General features: G+C 56.0%; 1 long non-coding RNA gene across 8 annotated transcripts in view; it reads right to left on the bottom strand.

Annotated features, from left to right (window-relative positions):
• LOC118631647 overlaps positions 1 to 20124 on the bottom strand; it is a 131369-nt gene that overhangs the window by 69842 nt on the left and 41403 nt on the right. For all 8 annotated transcript variants that reach the window (XR_004959873.1, XR_004959870.1, XR_004959876.1 and 5 more), the window contains one exon: positions 17246 to 17383. This is a non-coding gene — a long non-coding RNA (uncharacterized LOC118631647). The remainder of the gene's footprint in view (positions 1 to 17245; positions 17384 to 20124) is intronic.

Genomic DNA, 20124 nt, shown 5'->3' with positions numbered 1-20124 from the left:
ACTGGGCTCGGCAGGAACAGGGAACCCCAGGATGCTTGTACCTGAGGAGCAAGCGATGCAGCCAAGGGAGCTTCAGGCAGGCGCCCCAGCTGCAGCGTGGAGGGCGGTGGGAAGGGGGCAGGCCTGGAGGTGGGAGACCCCTCAGGAAGTGGCTACAGCATCGGAAGCTGAACCCCACATCGTGATGGTAAAATCCTCTGAGTGATGACTGTAGACGGCGAAGAGAGTAACTGTTTGGAAGATGGTGAAGTCCCTTCCTTTAGAAGAGCCAGGAGAAGCTGGGTTGGGAGGTGGCCGAAGAGAGACACCGGTGACGTAGCACACGGACAGCTGTCCCCCTCATCCGTGGTTTCAGTTACCCTCGGCTAACCGTGGTCCAAAATCGTTACATGAAAGAAAGATGCCAGAAATAAACAATTTATATGTTTTACGTTGTGTGCCATTCTGAGTAATGACATCTCTCCGGTCCCTCTCCATCCTGCCCAGGGTCGTGAGTCACCCTCTGTCCTGTGCTCTGCAGTGGGTGCTCCACCTGCCCGTTAGTCACTTAGTCACTCGGTTATCAGATCAACCGTCACGGGGTCGCGGGACTGGTGCAAGTGACCCTCACTTTACTTCAGAGTGGCCCCAAGCACGAGAGCAGTGAGGCTGGCAGACCAGGCACCAGGAGAAGGCAGTAAGCGCTTCCTCCAAGTGACAGGGTGAGAGCCCCCACTCACAGGCATTTCTTCATCTCCCATCAGAAGGGTGGGCACCACCCAGTGAGATGTTTCGAGAGAGAGAAACTACATTTATGTAACTTTTATTACAGTGGATTGTTACAATTATTTTCTTTTCTTATTAGTTATTATTGTTCATTTCTTTTTTGTCTAATTTATAAATTAAACTTTATCTTAGGTATGTACATATAGGAAAAAGCATTATAGGGGTTATATATATATATGGGGTTCAGTGCTATCCGCAGTTTCAGGCATCTGCTGGGGTCTCACACCGTGCCCCCTGGAGGAGGGGGACTACTGCGTTCTGAGGTGAGGAGAGAGGAGCCCGGAACCTGTGTTACTGAACACGCAGCTCTAGTAGCTCCTACAGCTGCCACAGTTCAGGGTTTACAGCAGCACACATGCTGGTTGTGTCCCAGTTCGGTAGGTCAGAAGCGAGAGGTGGCTCAGCTGGGTTCCCGCCCCCCGACTATACGAGCTGGATGCAAGGTGTCAGGAGGCTGTGGGAAGGACCCACAAGTTCATTCACTCGTGCCCTTGGCCAGATGGAGTTCCCTGTGGGACTGAGGCCCATCTCTCTGCTGGCAGCCCCCCTTCCGCTGGGGGCCCCCCTTAGCAACCAGAGTCCCCCCTCCAGTCTTGCAGGTGGGCCCCTCCATTTCAGGGCCGGAACCAGCTGCCCTACCTCTCCTCCTACCTGGAAGCTCTCGGACTCTCTTGGGGGCATCATAACCTGATTTACACCTGCAACGTCTCTTTGCATATGAAGTAACATTTTCACAGGCATAACCCCGGAGATCCGGGCGTGGACATTTAGGGGGGCCACTCTGCCACCAGAGCGTCTCTGCTTCTCCGCTGGACACTGGTGGGCGTCCCACGGTAACTACTAAAGCACGGCGAGTGCCACCGTGGATGGCAGTCCTGCGTGCCAAGCACTCGAGGACTTTGCGCCCCGGGGAGAGAGCAAGGCGCACAGGGAGGATCAGGAAAGGTTTCCCAAACGAAAAGTGAGATTATCCAGTAGAATCTGACGGCGAGCAGGAACGAAGGAAAGAACGTGCCAGCGCTGGTTAGCCTGCAGGTGGTTAGACCGGCATGTCGAGCAGAGGGCAGGCACTAGGAGAAACTCCAAGGAAACACAAACGCCGGGGCTGCGGTGCGGACGGTGCCGCAGAAGCCGGCCAAGACGCACGCTAGCGGCCGCTGTCATCCTGGCAGGGTGACTCTGCCCTCCCAGGAGCCTTCGGTGCCCCTCCACGGACCCCATCCTGCCAGGGGAAGGAGCCAAGGGAACATGCACACGCTGGTCCGGGACGAGGTCTGGGACAGGAAATGACCGTGACGCGCAGACCGGCGTGCGTAGCAGGTTGCCAATTTCCCAAAAGAAAGAGCCATCGCCTGGGAATCCGCAGGGTTCCCGAAGCCGGTTGGCTGTTCCACATCCCAGAACTTTGCAAACTGGGTGTTAAAGCTCCAGCAGCCTGAAATGGGCTGTGGTGGAATCTCACCACAGAAATCAGTAAGCCTGCGTTCAGGGCTTGTATCCCTTCCTGAGAGGTGGACCACGCATTCCCAGGTAACAGACTTATCTCAGGAGGAAGAGGTGGAACGAACTGCACAGTGGTGTGGGTCGGTTCCCTTCCTTATGTTATTCATTTTTTTAAATCGGTGCAATGATAGTGATTTTTAATTTTTTTCATTATAAAACATTTTTTCCCAGATATAAAAAATACTGACCAGAAACAAACACCGGCCTGCTGTAGCCCCGTCTCCAAGGCTCCCTGCCCTAGAGGGGCGACAGCATCCTGCGCGGGGCCTGCCTCCAGCTGGTCCCGGCGCCGTGGGCTCTGACGCTCCCAGGCGGACGGGAACCTCCGCCCCGCGATAGGATGCTGGTCACTGACCGCACTGCTGGGAACCGGGCCGCCCAGCCAGCCAGACGGCTGGTCCTCCCGGAGTCCTCCCGGAGCGCTGGGCACGCCTCCATTGGGAAAAGATTTTCATCAGCTGCAAACGGAGACGCAAGCCTCATGCCTCGTCTGCTAAAATCGTTATGAATCATACAAGGATTGTGGAGGAACGGGAGAGCCGCTCCAGGACCCGCAGGCCCAGCTCTTGCCCTTGCGCTGTTACATGCAGAGAATTGCAGACCAGCTACCTGCCCAGCCGATGGGAGGCTTTCTTATTTGTAAAGCCCTGGGTAGTACGCTCCTCACAGCCCGCACAGCACAGATCCGAAGAGGGGGGTGCCTGCCAGAGGGCTGGGCGGAGACCTGGTTGTAGCCAAGCTGAGGCTCCGTCAAGCAGACACCCCCTGATTTAACCCGCTTTTACTGCGTTTCCACCTGGAGAAAAGATGTTTCCATCTGGAACATTTCAATATCTTTCCCCTGGCATTTCTCCAGGGGATCAGCTCAGAGCCACACTGTCCGCAGCTTCGAGGAGTCTGAGGGTGGGGACAGAGGCGCAGACAGACAGCTGCCCAGCCCCGAGACAGCCTCAGCTGACCCCAGCCTGGGCGCCCGGCACGGAGCGGCTCATCTGTGAGCCAATTCAATGAGCTCAACTTTACGGCACCTTTGTCTCTCCGTACGACATCATCAAGCCATGTCAACAACTTGCCTCCTGTCCTTCTGTCCCATAGGCAGCCCTTTTTAGCCGCCACCGTGATGTTCGAATGGTTGAATAATAAACGGTCTGCACGCGCTACAGTTCCTTCAACCACTCCTTCCTCTGCAACACTGAAGCTATTTCTGATTGTCACTGTTACAAAGACCACTTCTTTGTGCCTAAGCAGAGCAGGAGTCTGAAAAGTAACACCGAAACAGGCCTGCTTCCAGTTGTTACAAACTCCCAGAATGCCTACAGTTCAGTCACAGGCGGCGTCCCCCCTGACACGGGGAAGTGACAACACCCGAAACCCAGCTCCTATCCGACGGGACGGGCTGAGGACGGCGTCAACACAAAGGAGGGAGCTGGTGTCCAGGTGGATCGACTCCGGCTGGAAAATTAGGGAGGGGGCAGCTCACATCACTCACCGCCTCAGGAAGCAGAAAGCAGGAATGCTGGGGTCTCACTGCCCATCACCTCTCTTGCCGCCGCCATGGCCCGGAACACTCGGCCCTTCGGCGTGGCCCGGGACAGCCATGCGCGCAGTCTGGGAAAACAGCCGTCTGGGGCCCTGATCGGGGGTCCAGAGGCCGCATAACCCAGGACAGGGACCCCGGGCCCGAGGCCACTCCATGTCTTTCAGCCTCTGAGCCTGTTTATCCAGCTGTAGGTGTGTGGGGTGACAACCAAACGACGTCTGAGGTCCCCTTTCTGATGGTCTCTGAGGCTCTGAAAGCCAAGCAGACAGAAGGGAGATGCCTGTTCGCACCTGCAGCAGGTACTTCAGACCCCACAGCGCTGGGGCTCTGGTTCCGGAAACTACCACCACCTGGCCAAGGTAACGGCTTCGTGTCTCCTGTGTGGACAGTACGCCCTGTTCTCCCGCACAGACTCAAGTGAAGTAACTACATGTGGGTTTGCCTTCTCTGCCCGCCCTTCCCCCTCTGCCAGCTGGAGGGATCTCAGGGTCAGGAAGGGCGGCAGACCAACTCCACGGAAGAGACCCAAGTCTCCCGACGCATGAACGAACCCCACCCGCTGACCAGGACCATTCCCCGCGGGCTGACTGAGTAAGAAATAGACATCTTTCGTGCTGAGCTCCTAAGGCCTCAGATGCATTTGTTCTGACATCTGAGCTACTCGAGTGAAACAGTCCCACAGTGTTGCCGTTGATGTGGGATGAGAAACCGAGATGACACGCGGTGAACGGAACAGAAGTGCATTACCCACGAGGTGCTGCTCCCCACTGACCCCCTGGGTGGGTTTCGAGAATGCGACCTCTCCATACTGCCCAGCGGCCCTGCTCAGCGCCCTGTCAATGCTCTGAGAGTCCAGGTGAAGAAGGGTTCGGGGGAAATCCTCTGAAAAGCACCAAGAAATAACCCCAGTCACTTATCAGCAGCGTTCCTGTTCACTGTCCCTTTCTTCGCCAGGTTCACCCCGAATTTCACTTTTCACAGGAACAGAGAAAGCAAATATAGTAGCAGGCAACACTGTGCTCAAAACCTTCTCATTACTTTGAAATGAACTTAAAACATCTCCACCCCCGGGGTCTCCACCTGCCTCCCACCCCACCCTCCTCCTGTCTGCCTTCTATTCCATTCCTTCTGAGCACCGCCCACGCCAGGCATGGCCAGGCTGCTTCGCAGAAGCCAAAGAAGTATCAGAAATGAGTCCCGGGCTTGGCGGTGAGGCCAGATGTGCAGACAGGGGCCTTTCAATGCCTTCACGTCCCTGCTCCTCCTCAGTCAGCTCCTAGCAATGATGAGAATCTGAGGACGCTCACAGCAGGGTGACAGCACTCATCACAGAACCCTAGAATGTGACCGACAGCTTCAAACACTCGCTACCCTTCTGTTCAGAGACGAGGACAAGCTCCCAGAGGAAAGAGGGTCTGTCCAGCTACTCCGCCCGCCTTCGATGCGGATCTACTGTGTGTTGCCTTGAAACACTAGGTCTGAGGAAAGCCATGCACGTTTGTGTCCGGTCCACGCATTTTCAAGGGCCCACGACCCTCTGGGTTCCCATTCCTCAGAGGACCACAGCGATCCCAGCAGTCGCGAAGATGCAAACCGATGTGTACTCATATGACCGTCTTTCACGGAAGGTTGTGAGGGCTTCCGTAAAGGTCTTTTCATGGGTGTGACCCACTTAACACAGATTCTCGGGATGCGTTGCTTGAACAGAATTGAGCCAAAGGTGGGGGCGGGGGGGACAGGAATACAAAAATGAACAAAACACATGTCCCAAGTCCAAGACAATGATTGTAGATGAATATTGAGGGTGAAGAGGTAAGTAATTACAGTAAGTGCAGGGCATCAGATAAGTAAAACAGCGCAGGAGAAGCCGTTAGCGCAGGCAGGACCAGTCTCCTTGCAATGACTGGGTGTGAGTTAGGACCGTCTGTCCCACACTCCACAGCATCCTGAGCTGCTCCACCATCATGAGTGTCCATCTCCATCTGCCAACTCGCCTCCAGTCTCCTCCATGTTGAGGTCTGGCCAGCGTGGCTCAGCTGGTTGAGCATCATCCCATGCACCTAAAGGTCGCCAGTTCAATTCCTGGTCAGGTTGCAAGTTTGATCCCCAGTCAGGGTGCAAGCAGGAGGCAACAGATAGATACTTCTCTCTCACACATCAATGTTTCTCTCTCTGGCTCTCCCTCTCCCTTTCTCTCTGTCTAAAATCAATAAAAACCTGCCCTGGCCTGTTTGGCTCAGCGGTTACAGCGTTGGCCTGCGGTCTGGAGAGACCCGGGTTCGGTTCCCGCTAAGGGCACGTACTTCGGTTGCAGTTTGTCCCCGGCCCTGGTTGGTCGTGCGGTGGCAGCCACTCAATGTGTTCCTTTCACATCGATGTTTCTCTCTCTCTGTCTCTTCCTCTCTCTCCCTCCCACTCTATCTGTACAAAAAATGGAAAAATGTCCTCAGGTGAGGATAAAACAAACAAACAAACAAACAAATAAAATCATCTTTAAAAAAAAATAAAAAATAAAAAAATAATAAAATCAATAAAAACTTATTTTTAAAAAGATGTAACATCTCTTTTATTTGTTCTTGCTTTTCCCTCCTTGGATCAAGGGAGTTATCTGCTCTGAAATGAGAACACAAACCCTACATAAAAATAAATTCACCTAGAGAAAATTTTATATTAACTACAAAAGCCTAGCGTTCGTGAAAAGTTCCTGGGAGGAACATTTGTGGGGTTTCGCTCTGTCGAGAACCACGTAAGGAGAGACTGCTCCTTAGAGGAGCCGACATGGTACGTGTCACCTGGCACGTTTCTGATGGACACCCCTCTGGGGGGACCTCAGGCTACAGGCTTAGGAATAAAGTTCTCCCTGAAGTGTTCAAGGGCGAACCATGGTCAGCTTCCTTAGGTAAAGGGAAGAGGAGTCAAGCAGAGTCCCTGTCAACCCGCAGGACGCCGGTCACCTTGTGCCTGCAGCTAACAGACCTGAGGATCAGGGGTGGGGAGGCAGACAGCGGAGGGAAAGGGGTGCGTCTCCGGGGTAAGGGGTTCACGGCACTGCCTGTCCAGGAAAACACAACAGAAACTGAACCGAACAAAGGCATTGACACAAACACACACGAGCAGGAAAGTACATCACACACGCCAGCCACACGCGTATTACTTTCCCATTATGATATTAAAACACCCTCTTTTAAAAAAGAAAATAAATGAGCAAGTAAAAGCTCCCGCTTTCTCACACCTTCCAACCACATTTCCCAGAAACGTGTGCTCACAGGAAGTGTGTGCCTTTCTCAGAACGTCCCGGCAGAGCACCGCGTGCCGCCCGGTGGTGCCGCCCGTGTTGACACGCGTGGGCCGAGTCTATGCAAATGGGCACTTGTTCTACAGTGGACCGACCCCGGACCTTTCCCCGTGAACAGACACACACATGTATCTTGTTGTGTGTATTTAAAATTCCTTACTTTCAGAAACAATGTCACACTCCAAAAGAGAGTTAATAGACGCAATGAATTCCCATGGCCTTACAGTTTCTCAATATTGACATCTTACATAATCACAACACAACTCTCGAATTGTGTCAGGAAATTAGCATTAATGTAATAAACATACTATATTATTATATGCCTGTCTTATTACAAAAACATGTAAGATCTAGGACGTGTTATAGAAAAGAAATAAACAGAAGGAGAAGTGGTAACATTTTCCTGCACCTGTTGTGGGCTAAACTGTGCCCCCGACGAAGGTATGCTGAAGTGCTGACCCCAGTACTTGCGAATGGACCTTATTTGGAAATGGTCTTGGCAGACGTCACCAAGGGAAGACGCAGGCACACGGGAGCAGGCAGGACCTCATCCTCATAAGCAAGGGGAACCGGGACAGACACAAGACACGGCCCGCGAGGACGGGGGCAGAGACCGGAGTGACCCGAGCACGGGCCGAGGAAGACCGAGGCCGGCGGCACCAGCAGAAGCTCGGGGAGCAGAAAGGGAGGAGTCTCCCCGAGAATTCCAGCGGGAACGCGGCCTCGCTGACACCTGGATGTCAGGCTTCAGCCTGCACAGCTGTGAGAGGGTGCATTTCTGTTGTCTTAGCCAGGTAACTGGGGTGCTTTGTGACAGCAGCCTCACAGACGAATACAGACCCCACTACCTCTGCACGACCCCCTGGGAAACTCCGGCGAACGCCGAAGGCAGTGTGTGGAGACGGATGCACACCCACCGGCCCGGCGTGGACAGTGGGTCAGCGCAGGGGTGGCGACCCCTGAAGAGGCCTGAGAAGCGTCAAGTCTCAGCCCTGAGGTGGCAGCAGGACTGTCGACCTGCCCGGCCAGGAAGGTGAGTTCGGACAATGACCTGGTGGTCAGGGGCCGAGGGGGAATCATGGCAGCAGAGCGGTTTCCGTGGGCAGCCGCGGGTGGGTACGGAGTGTGGCAGCAGCGTGCCCAGGGCCGCCTCCTGCTGTGCACCAGCGCCAAGGAAACCCCCCAAGAAGCACCCAGCCCACGCTCTCCCCGCCAGCACGGCCGCGTGTATTCTGACAAGACTGTTTCCACCCCGCATGGGCGCACAGCCACAGACACGGAGGAGCCCAGCCCTCCCCGGGGACCAGTGTTCAGCGTGGAAAACCCAAAGCATCGCCCCCAGGAGCGGCCGGGTGTGGGGACGGGCTGCTGGCGAGCCCCCCGGGCCCCCAGCCTGCGGGCACACGGGGAGTGAGAAGCGGGGCTTCCGGGCAGGGCTGCCGGGCGCGGGGGCGCTCAGCCTCGGAGCGGCGAGCCTGGCAAACCTGCGCTGAGCAGGCTGCGCTGAGCGAAGGAGACGAGGCTCGGGAACGCCGCGGCGCACCGTGTGCGTTCAGCAGGGCGCGACACGGTGACAGGAAACACCACTGTCTTAATGGGCAGGATTTCAGATAAAGAACGAACCATTTATTGAAAAAGCAGAAGGGGGACTCCAGGTATCCGAGAAGCAGTGGGCTGCGCAGAGCGGGCAGGCCCGTCGGGGACAGGGTGTGCAGCGACACGATCAGAACTGAGAAGCCTGGGGGACCCTGCAGAGCCCCAGCTGGGGGCGGCACCTCTGAGCAGCCAATGACGCTAGTTCCCCGAATGTGGGACCAAAAAAAAAAAACACCCTGCACACCGGAAACAACTGTTGCTTTGGGGGCCAAGGGCTGCTGCCAGGGGAAGAAGGGTTGCTATGGTGACAATGTCAGGATCAGGAGGCCAATCGGAAGGGGCAAGCCCCCCGCCCCAGCTCCCTGTCTCCCTTGGAACAATCAGATCTGGCCACCCTGGCCAACAGTCCTTCAGGACCACAGTTAGTGACCACAGACTGGCCACGCACCCTTTATACCGGGCATGCACAGGGGCATTGTCACACTTCAGACAAGGAGCCATGCACGGCAGACAGGACACTGCCAGGTGCATGCCCTCCAGCACCCGCCCGTCCCTGTGGTCTGCCCATCAGGCCCACACCACTCATACTTGTGTGGCTCCTGCCAATGACTGAGTTTGAGATCCACGCCGAAAGGGGAACTGGGGGGTTCTGCCCTGTATGTGAACCCCTTCCTCTGCACTCAGTGCACCTCGAGATCTAAGAAGACCTGTGTCCACTGTATTATCCCCACACAGGCTCCAAACCTGCTGGATGAATCTCATCCTTGGTCTGAGGGGCCACGTGCCACACTGCCCAGGTGAGACCTGCGTGGGAGCAACAGAGAAGCAGAGACATTCTTTTAAAGGTGGGTGCCTTTCTGATGGGGTAAGCCCAGGGCTGGGGTGGCAGAGGGTATGCAGCGGGAAGGATGGCTTCCCAGAGGAGGACAGGAAGGCTAAGAGATCAGGAAGGGCACACAAGGCCGGCGAGCATGACCGCGTCCCAGTCTGTGACCATTTCCGGGCAGCACGCATTTCTGTGCACCTTTCTGACTGCATCCTACTCATCTTCACTTCCGTTCCCGAGGCCACACTGCCCACGGGGCAAGGTCCAGTGGTCTCCGCCCAGGTGGACTTTCAGACATTACCATTCATCACCTCCTCCTGCCAACCAGCGCGGGCGAGAGAGAGAAGTCTGCTCACAGCGTGTGGAGTGTGGCAACGGATTAGGGTTGATGCAGCTACAGAAAATACCTATGGGAATATGTACACATATGTGTGTATACACAGGGTTAGTGTGCACACACGTTTCGTTGCTCTGTCGGCTGAGGAGGCCTAAGACAGTGACACCCCATAGCAATGAGCACAGGCAGCACCAACAGCTTGGTTTCTAAAACCACAAACCAGAGCTCGCTGGACAAAGGCCCATTCGACATCCCAGGCAGGTAATACTCAGGGTGAGCCTAAAGCATCCAATTGTGTCGGAAAGTGAGAAGATGCTAAACAAAGCCTGCAGTGACAAAGGTGCATCAACAGGACACCGGTGCCCACTGAAACTGCTTCAAGGGCCAAAGCTTAAAAAATCTGAGCAATAAAATAAAGACCTATTGGATTGTAACCCAAAGTACGTAAGCAATATTCATGAGTTCATACTGATATCAATATCAAACGGGGGAGCAGAGGGATCTCTCACATGGATAAGAATTCCAACTAGCGTGTGTGGATTCTCCAGTCAAGGGGAGCGCAGGCTGTACATGGTGAAACCCTTCCGAGCATAAGCAAGGCGGGTGCGGGCAGGGAGGTGTTCCCAGGGAGAACCTGACCAGCGGCCCCACAGCAGGTGGCCAAGGTGACCCTGACCCCCGTACAATGTGACGAAAACAGTGCTGCGTCTCTGTGCTCTTCCTCCCCAAGCCCACCCCCCGTGTGATGGGAAAACATCAGACACATGCTCACAGGGGGTCCCCAAAATACCAGCTCAGTACCCTCGAGATGCCCAGGTCATCAGAAACAAGGGGACGTCTGAGACACTGTCACAGCCAAGAGGAGACCTAACTACGGAAGGTCGTCAGTGTACTAGATGGGAACTGGGAACAGAAAAAGACACCAGGTAACAACTATGGAAATTCTTTACAAAGTATCAAGTGCCGGCAATGATGTCTCAACATCAGTCATTCATTGTAATGAGCCCAGAGGTGTAAGATGTTAGTAGCAGGGAAAACTAGACCTGAGGGGCATGGGACCCTTCTCAGCTAGTTCACAATGTTTCGGTAAACTCTGAAACTGTTCTAAAAGGGAAGTTTGTGTTTAAACTGCGTGTTGGGGGGTGTGTGGAGGTGGTACAGGTGAATAATGATGACATCTGGGACCCTTTCTGCAGTGTCCGGTCCTCGTACTGACTCTCTCATACTGTCCCCCATCCACGCAAACATTCCAGCAGCCCGGAAAAGAAATGGGCATCGTGGTGACACGTGTGGTCTGGGAGGGACCGTGGCAGCCATCCCGTCTCCTGTTCTCAGTGACTGCTGGGGACAATCAGGCTCAAAGACCCGAAGCAGATGGCTAATGAGTGTGTCAGCCCGATGCCCACTGGTGGAGCACCTCGGGTGTGTGTCTGCGAGGGTTCACGGACTGTAATGCCATTGGCCCCAGGACAGCTGCTCTGCAGAGGAGAGGTCTGAGGGTCCGAGGGTCCGAGGGTCCGAGGGTCCAAGGGTCCCAGGCTCCGAAGCGCCAAGAGCCTTCTTCCCAGTGCGGAGCTGGCAGGGGGCAAAAGCAGAGACCCCGGCGAGGCCGCTCTCCAGGTGCCCCAGGCAGCACCCCTCCCCCACCCCGCCTCTCCCAAGGCCAGTCGCTTTCTCAGTTCCCACAGGGGCAGGGGTGAGACTTGAGGGGGAAGCAAACTCAGGGAAGATGGCACTTACTTTGGGTTTTCTAGTTTTATTTTTTCCTTATTTCTAATTTCATGAAACTTTCCCTTAACCCAACATTTTTAAAGGTCTCCCATCTGATTTATCACGGGCATGAAGCTGGGTACTTCTGCCCTGCAATAGCAGGAATATGCCCAGAGGAGTCTTTGAGGCCAAACAGTGTACCATGCTGGGATGGACCAATTTCCTAGATTTAGGGTTTTATCTTTGGAGGGAAAAATGTCCTCAGGCTGCCTGCCCCCACCAACGGGTGTGTTCACACCGCCACCCACTGCGGCCGGCAGAACGAGAACACGGCTGGGGCAGAAGGCCGTGAATCCCCGCAGGCTGGCCACTGCTCCGAGTGCCAACGAAACGGGGCTTCTCGGCCACCGCACCCTGGGAGGCGCCCCACAGTGCGGCACGCGGGGCTCTGTCCTGCGCTGCATCCAGGAGACGGCCTGGGGCGAGCAGGAGGTGTGCCGGGACCACAGGACGGTGAGAGGTGCTGAGAGTCACGGGCCAGGATGGAGCCACCTGGGACAGGAGCACGTACTGTGATTTGGCAGAGGGACCTCCCACTAGTAAAAGCATCTCAACGTCAGCCTCGAGTTTAAAAACCAGAAAGAACGGCAGGAGCACACTGCACTGGTATGTCTTTCGCGTCACATGCGTCCCGGAGCAGGCCCCCCTTTGCCACTGTGGGCACCGAGGCCAATCTCGTCCCCTCGCCCGCTCTGAAGAGCACATGGGAGGCGATCCGGAAGGTGCTGGGGGCCCTGGATGACGCCTGTGAGCGAGCACAACTCGTGTCACCACTGCTGGCAGCATCGGCACGGCGTCCCTCACTGTGCGGTCCCCCACCAGTGCCGGAGGACACGCCTGACCCGTGGCCCGAGAGGAGCTGCTCAGATCCCACCGCTTCGCCACTGCAGGAGGCAAATGGGCAGCCGGCAGCAGACACACGAGCGAGGAAATGAACGGGGATGACGGATTCCTGGAACCTGGGGAGGCCTGGGGAGGTGGACTGCGACAGACCACCCGCCGCCTCAGACCGGGGAGCACGGCCCGTCATCATCCGACCTCATCCCCCAGAAGGCAGTGGGCACGGAAAGATCCTCGTTTTCAGAAAAAACAGAGCTGGGAGAGGGAGAAGGAGGTGGCAGGGAAGAGAGGAGAAGGGGGAGGGGTAGATGGAGAAGGGAGGAGTATCCAGAAGAGTCCAGACACGCCTGTGATAAGGGTGGGTGGGGTGCAGGTACGGGTGCCCGGGTGCAGGAGATGCCTGTTGGAACATGAGCTCCAGCACCAGCTAGCAGGGTGATCTCGTTCATGCCACCTCTCCGAGTCTCCAACCCTTTCATCTGTGTAGCATGGCGTCTCCGCTCAGGCTACTGTAATGAGATACCGGAGACTGGGCAGCTTAAAGAAGTCATTTCTTTCTCACAGTTCTGCAGGCCGGACGTTCGAGACTGAGGTGCCGGCAGATTCATCCCAGGTTTGCAGAAAGCTGTCTTCGGGTGTGCCCTCAGCGTGGAGATCCGAGAGAAGCTGCTCTTGTGGCCCTTCTTATAAGGGCACCAATGCCATCATGGGGGCTGGGGTCTCGCGAGCTGGACCTCGGCCCCGCCCAGAGGCCCCCCCTCCTGACACCATCACACTGAGGAGGAGGGTTTCAGCATGTGAGTTTGCAGGAGACACACACCCGCATACGCCAGGAGCCACAGAGCAATCTGTCTCGGGATTTCCTTCCGAGCAAGAACGGTGGCTTTTCTCTGCTTCGTTCCAGCACGCTGCAGGGTCTCGGGAAAGTCGTGCAACCAGAGGAAGGAGAAAGGAGGAGAAAGAACTTTATAAACTGGAAAGTCCTGAGCAGACAGCAGTGCTTACATTTTGCCCAGAGCAGACTGAGGAGGCCTTGACGTTCTTTCTGAATTGTTTTGGCCTTGCTAGTCCAAGCCCGGGGTCCTGGAGTCCAGTCCATCCCGGGAAGCCTTCCCCAAGCATGTCCCGGGTGCCCATCATGCTGCCCAAGGCTGGGGGGAGAGCGAGTAAAAACCCAGAGCCTTCCCTCAGGATATTTCCAGTCCAGGGAGAAGTCGGATGTGCTTCTGAGACAGAATGACACACCCCCGGGAGCTGAAGTTTCCCAAGTCCAGCCTTTGCTCTTACGTTAATTATAAGAACAATCACCCATAATAACTGTGCTGCTCATTCAGCGTGCTGGACGAGCGGGACAGAAGTAAACCCAGAAATGCTTTCATTTCCGGGGGTGGCCCGGCCACCCTCTCTGCTTCTGCAGAAGGCCATAGTGGCACCGCCGAGGAAGCTCGGTGTCCGCTGGTGTGACAGATTTTATCAGAAGAAACAAAATTAGGTACAATTTCCCCTAGACTTACGTATCCCTCCTCTGCATTTGCTCTCCTGTTTAGACATTAATTGAGCTGCTTTCGCTACTAAAAATAAACTCCGGGTCAAATGCAATGAGCCAAAAACCTCAATATGAAACCACAAGAAACAGCAATGAGCCAATACCAGAGGCGTATCAAAAAGACGTTTCCGTTTCAAGTGTAGAGATCGGAATGGGATGGGCTTTTTCTGTAAGATGGTCACTGAGTACCGGCCAGGGCTGGCCCCCAGTCCACAGCTAGCAGGAGCTGGCAGATGCCCTTTGACCAAGGGCCAGAAGGGGTCGGTTTGGGATATCAGACAGCAGCCAAGAGCTGCTTCCAGAAGAGGGGTCGAAAAAGCAAGGTGGGGGTCAAAGGGGAGAAGCCAAGCTTGTGTGTGGCCTAAGGAGGGGCCTGGATGAGAGAGCACCATTGAGAGGTCAGGATCCGGAGCCGCAGCAGATAGAAGCGTGCAGACAGGTCCCCGCTGCAGCTGCGAAGGGGGAGCTTGCAAAGCAGTAAAGGACTCGCCCGGGGTCATGGGGCGTGGGAGGTGGACCAGGGTGGAATCCAGGCCACCACAGCAGGAAGGGTCGAATGGCCCAGGCTCATGTATGGGGAAGTGCAGGTGCCCTCCTGTTGGCATGAGGCCCCGACGATGGTCTCTAGGCAGGGAGTAGGCAGGCAGGTGCCCAGTGGGAGAGGGGTGCCCTGAGGACAAGAGAACCGTAGGCACAAGCACAGATGCTGGGTCAGAGCCCCCATCACAGACCAGCCCTGCCCGGATGCATTCAGGACTGGGCACCTCCGCCTCCTGGCACCCAGCCCTGCTCTGCCTGCTCCCAGCAGCTGAATTCTAGGGAGATTCCTCTCCCGTCACCCCACGGACCTGCCAGCCTCTCCTTCATTCGCAGAACGCAGGCCACTTAGGCAGCCGCCGAGAGACAGTTCTTCCAGCTCCCAGAGGCTCCGCCCAGGGACTGCAGCCCCATCTGCCCTGACCACTCAGGGGCAGAGCTTTTTGCAGCCCCCCCCCCCCCCGTGCCTCGGGAGCGTGATCATAGAAAGGCTGCTGCAGGTCTGCATCCACTCCTGCCCCCAAAGCCGACGGCCTGGATCGGAGCACGGACTCCCAGAACACGCTCTGGGACCAGCCGAGTGCCGGGTGGCCGAACCCGGCACGCAGCCCCCCATGGAAGTCCTGTCAGCTGCACTCGCTGCAGTGAGTGCGGCCCAGAAGTGGGGACCAGATAACGCAACGCACACGGACAGGGAACAGGTGCACACACTGCCACAGGCTGGAACGGCTTCTCCACGGCAAATCCGCTCGGCTCCCGGAGGTCCTATTCACATGCACCCTCCGAGGATCTGAAGAGGCAGCACCTTCTCCAGGGAGCCTCCTCGAGGCACAGGGGCCCCTCTCCAGGCCTCCCACACACCTGGTGGATTTGGGGGGTCCTGTGTGTGCACCGGTCCCCCCACCACGACGGAAGGGCGAGGCCGCATGCTCTCCACCCCGTGTGTCCTGACTGTGGAACACAAGGCACCCGAGGAATTTCAGGCACAAGAGAAAAGAGGACACACACACACCACATCAGCACAGCTCTCGGCCGCTCAGTTCTGCCCCCACCCCCACCCCCGCTTCACACGGGTCCACCTTTCTCATCCACCTGTCCGTCCCCGCAGAGTTTTCAAGTGGGTGGCGAGAATCGTTCTCTTTTGTTCATCACCTTATTTATTCTCTTCAACATTTCCTCTAAAAAAAAAAAAAAAAACTGCAACTGACCTCGTTCATCACTCTAAAGCTTTAAAAACATTCTTCTCTGGTTCTCTCGGCGGAGCACTCTCTTCTCCTCTCACTGTCTGCTTTGCAGAGCCTCATTCACCTGCTCTTACAGCGTGCACAGCGGGAGGCCCAGGCCGGGGGTGCCAGGGCCTGTGGGGCAGTCCCCGTGGGAAGGCGCCCGCCAGCAGCTGGGGTGCGGCAAGGGGAGGGGAGACGCCCCCTGGAATACTGAGGCAGGCCCGGAATCGCTGGCTGCCGTCCAGAGGAGGGAGCTGTCACCTCTGCGCTGGGAGGGTCTGCTCACCACCTGCCAGGTGATTCCCAGCATCCCCGGAGCAGCTGTGGGGGCAGGTAAAAGGCAGAGGGAGGAGGAGGCCAGAGAACTCACATGCGTACGTGCATAGCCAATGGACACAGACCACAGGGTGGGGAAGGCTGGGGGGGCTGGGGGCAGGGAGGAGAGGTCAGGGTGGGGGGAAGGGAGGGTATCTGTAATACTTTCAACAGTAAAGATCTGAAAAGTGCAACATTTAAACCACTTAAAAAAAGAGAGAGAGAGCAGACCAGGGCTTCAAGACGGCCTGCTGTGAGGAAGGACTCGAAATGGTTCATTAATACATTTTCAAAAGTAGCTCTCACTTTGGAGCATTTCCTCCTCCTCCCTGCTAGGCAGCGTGCTCAGCCCTTTATCTCCACCGTCTCCACAACATCCTCCCGAGACCAGCGCTTTGCGATCTCTGTTTCACAGACGAGGAAGCAGAGGCTTGGAGAAGCTGAGTGATCTGCCCAAGGGGAGGAGGCAAGGAGCCAAACCAGGAGAGGCTGGGTCTGCCCGGAGATGGCACCTCAAGGAGGGGGGGAGGGGAGGGAGGCATCCAGATGCCCCCAAAGGCATTTTGACCTAATCACCAACCCCAACGGCACCTTCCAGGCCCCACAGGAGGCCAGGGCATCCTCTTCCACCAGGAGGAAGGAAATCAGATCAATAGATGCTGAAAAAGCATTTGACAAAATCCAGCACCCATTTCTGATAACAACACTCAGCAATCTGGGAACAGAGGGATCATATCTCGACATAATAAAGGCCGTATATGAAAGACCTTCAGGCAACATCATACTCAATGGGAAAACATTAAAAGCATTTCCCTTAAGAACAGGAACAAGGCAAGGATGCCCACTTTCGCCACTCTTATTTAACATAGTACTGGAAGTCCTGGCCACAGCAATCGCCACCTGGGAGATGGTGGGCTCCTTCTGCGGCCAGAAGGAGAGAAAGCTCCCGAGACACAAGGTGCAGGCGACCGAAGGGCAGACCTGCGTGTCAGGATGAGGGGACAGAAAGCCACCTTCCCAAGCACTGTGGAGCAGCACCGGGAGCCAGGCAGAGAAGTCAAGAGCCGCAACCCAAACTGCATTGCACGACATCACCAATTCCAAAAGCCATTTCCGGGCCATAAGCCTCAAGGGGAGAAACCCCCTTACCTCAATTCTCCAAATCTCGAAGTCTCACAGCTGACGCACAGGGAAGGTCGGCGCTCGAGTCCCCTGGGAGTGGAATGGATTTGTGTTCTTTTCAGATCAAAGGCACCTCAATCCCAGGTGTGACGGGATTCTGCAAATCTATGAGAAAAGCACAGAGAGGAATTAGTGTCAGTGTCCACATGAGATACTTCATTACATAAATGAGAAGCAGAGAAAGTTCTGGTATTTACTGAGCAACTATGATGTGTCCAGTACTGTGATAGATATTTGAAGACATAAAGCCACTGAATCCTACGAGACCAATTTCGATAGCTCCGTGTTTCAGAAATCGCGTAAGCGGCTAGGCCAGCACTGACAGTCAGGTCTCCTGCCTCCCACGCCCTCACCCATCATCCTGTTCCCCTTCCCCACCAAAGCGTGAATTCATCTGATCCAGGGATTCTGGCTACAGGGAGTCAGAAACATATCTAATCACTGCGTTCTGAGAACGGCCCCCTGCCTGCGGCATTCCACAGCCGGTAGGGATTATGTAAACCAGGGAGGCTGTATCGGATTAACTTTGGTGTAACTTTTATCTGGGCTCCACCCTGTCATCTGGTAACATGCGATCAGTGGACATCATGATTACTCAGGGAGCAAAGGAATGTGTAGCCTCACCAGATCACCGAGACGGCTACATGAGGTGGCCAAACGGTGAGGCGGTGTGGGGGATGCGGCAAGGAGGCCACCCCTGGTCTCACCAGCTCGGGGAGGACCCCCTAGGATACCCCAAAGTGGCACCAAATGCTCAGCGGGTGAGCTCAGACACTGGCGTCCTCTCCTTCAAGGGCTGGTGCGGCGCCCCCAGGAAACCACACCTACAACACGAGGGAGCACTCCATCCAGACCTCAGTCCTGCCCCACCCCCCAAGCTCCACAGCACCTTGATGCCAAGTCACCAAGAAGGTGGCACTCAGTGAACAAAGACCCTGAATAAAGAAGACTGACCAGTTATGAGGGGGAATTTGCCCTCAGTTCTGGAAATAGCCAGAGAAATGTCCTTGCCCCAGGACAGGGGCCAGGTGGCTTGAATTCCCCACCATCAATTCCCTCTCCTCCTCCAGGAAAAGTTGGCCATAATTTGCTTCTCTGAGGCCCTCTGGTTGTCACACTCCTCCCGTGGACGTGTTAGTGTCCCAGCGGACTCAGAGCAGCTCCTCCCTCCGAGCGCCCGTTCCCAGTGGAGAGGGTGGATTCCCCACTCGGAGACGTCCCCTGGGCTGACAGTGTGCACATCCACGCACCCCCGTGGGCAAACTCCCACGCTTCTCGGGCATTCTGCCCCGTAAGAAAAGGCCCATTTTCTTAGGGTAGAAATGCATTGGCTTCTATACGCCCAAGGGTAGCAGCCCGGCTTCCGCAGGAAGGACGGGGACTCTGTCAGGATGCCTGAACTAGCACCCCAGTTCTCCTGGAAATGCCTTCTGAGGAGCCTGCGCAAGCTACTCTCTGAGCCTCAATTTCTCATTGTAAAGGTTGGATCTTATGCAAGAACCTTTGCAGAGCTGGGCACGTGCCCTGGCACAGGACCAGCGCTTAGAAATGCCTGCGATCATGCATACCATTTAAGCAGAAGTGGGGACCTTAACGCCCAAATCTCCCGATAAGGAGGGGAAAGATCTCCCCTCTTTGTGCCTCCCAGTGACTGAGTCAGCATAGGGGCTCAGTCCACGGGGCGCAAGTAAAGCCGATGAGAATGGAACTAAAGCTTGGGGTTTGGGTCCAGGGTCCTCAACTCCAGGCCTGGCGTGGCCCTCATTTCTCAGCGTGCTCATCTGCGAGGTGGAGCAGACTGTAACCCTGCTGTCTCCCAGGTGCACCCACGGGATCCTGCACACGAGGTGTGCTCTAGAAACTGCAAAGCACTGGGGAGACTTCCGACCCCCACCAATGCCACGGGCAGGGACCTCAGCAGGACTTTGCTGAGGAATGACCTCCCGTACCTCACTGAGACCCACGATGACCCCAGGAGGTCAGGTCAGAGGAGGACCCTCATGCCCATTTTACAGACGTGGAAACTGAAGCTCAGAGGGGCTGAGCAGGCTGCCCGCCACCAAGCACATACGTGGCTGAATCGCTGCTTTGCAAGCTCACCCCCTCCTCCCCGTAAGGGGGCCAGCAACAACCCTGAAAGTCAGCTGTTGCTGAAAAAGAACCTCCGTCCAAGGCAGCCAAACTGATTAATGTTTTTAATTAATGTTTTAAACCATGGAGCAATGTTCCGTGGTAATTAGGGAACTAAAATCTCCAAGTTCTGCCCGGGATTGACTGCCAGAGCTGGGGGAGTAGTCCTGGCCTCCGGGGTGGTCAGAGCAGGAAGGTCGCAGCCTTGCCTCAATGCATGGAGCCTGCAGGCAGGACAGTCACTTCCACCACAGAAAGGAGCCGGGAAAAGGGGGCTGACCAAGCACAGAGCAACAAGACTAGCTGGGCCACTCACCCTGGGGACCCGCCAGCCCAGCAGAAGAGGGAGCAGGGCAGGGCGGGCACTTGGCCGGAGTCCGGCCTGAGTCTGAAGGCCAGAGGCTGCTGCTCCAGACCCTCCTGCCTGACACACTGTCCCCAGGATAGGACGGTCACCTGCTCCGTGGCTGACAGACACACCTGCCCCTGCACTGAACCAAGGGCCGGCAGGCTTTCTCGGGATGCTGACCACACTTCCAATGCCGTGTTCTCATGAATGAGAGGCCTGAGTGCCTGGGGCAGGCAGGCCCAGGACCCCTAAGACCCCAGGAAGGAAGAGGCATTTGGGGGCCCAGACAGGGGTCCCTTGGCCATTATGTTCAGGACTCTCCCTTGCTCTCCTCCTCTCCACGACCCAAAAGGTAGGGTGGTGATGC

The sequence above is a fragment of the Molossus molossus genome, unplaced genomic scaffold, assembly GCF_014108415.1.
Source record: "Molossus molossus isolate mMolMol1 unplaced genomic scaffold, mMolMol1.p scaffold_m16_p_16, whole genome shotgun sequence".
In the NCBI taxonomy this organism is placed as follows: Eukaryota; Metazoa; Chordata; class Mammalia; order Chiroptera; family Molossidae; genus Molossus; species Molossus molossus.
This window is presented reverse-complemented; position numbering and strand designations above follow the sequence as displayed.